Source organism: Phaseolus vulgaris, chromosome 6, assembly GCF_051622355.1.
Source record: "Phaseolus vulgaris cultivar YP4 chromosome 6, ASM5162235v1, whole genome shotgun sequence".
Classification (NCBI taxonomy): Eukaryota; Viridiplantae; Streptophyta; class Magnoliopsida; order Fabales; family Fabaceae; genus Phaseolus; species Phaseolus vulgaris.
The window spans coordinates 17,632,556-17,633,256 of NC_143503.1; the positions used below are offsets into that span (position 1 = coordinate 17,632,556).

Here is a 701-nt window from a genome sequence, read left to right on the forward strand (position 1 = left end):
ATAGATCATGACAAGACAAAAAGGAATGAGACCATTTAAACCAAGTGAGTGTGTGAACCTTAAACAGTTTTGAGAGTTTTACTGATGATTTTGTCTATCATGTTGAGCTTGATAGTCAGTTGTGGCCAAAGCTTCTATAATCCTCGTTGCTTGATCTGTATCAACAACCATCATTGTGCCACCAACCGCGACATCTAGGAGCATCTTTGCATTTGACATGAGACCATTAATAAATATGCTCAGTTGAGCAATATCTTGAAACCCATGATTTGGGCATTTTCTCAGCTTCCTCTTGAATCTCTCTCATGTCTCACAGAAAGACTCCTCTACTCCTTGTCTGACATAGATATTTCAGACTTAGCATTGATGTAATGAGAGATTTTGGAAAAATCTTTGCAAATTTTTTTCCTTCACATCCTTCCATTTGGTTAAACTCTGGTTAGGATGAGATATAAGCCACTCCTTTGCTTTCCCTACCAAAGAAAAAGGAAATAAACGCATGTATACACTCTCAAGATCACCTTATTGGAAACCCATAGTTCCCACCAATTCATAAAAAGTAGCCAAGTGTGTATGAGGATCCTCATGATCCATCGACGTGAATTGATTGGTACTAATGAGGGTAAGGAATGCAGACTTCATCTCCAAGGTCCTGTTAGTTGCAGGCACTACAATGCTAGAAAAGTGTCTAGGCCCTTGAT

The 701-nt window shown here is 38.9% G+C and overlaps 1 non-coding gene across 1 annotated transcript; it reads left to right on the forward strand.

The window, feature by feature from the left end:
- The first annotated feature begins 259 nt into the window (after positions 1-259).
- On the forward strand, positions 260-364 carry LOC150027228 (small nucleolar RNA R71). The gene has a single exon (XR_016522276.1). It is a non-coding gene; the product is annotated as a small nucleolar RNA R71 (small nucleolar RNA).
- Positions 365-701: the final 337 nt, after the last annotated feature.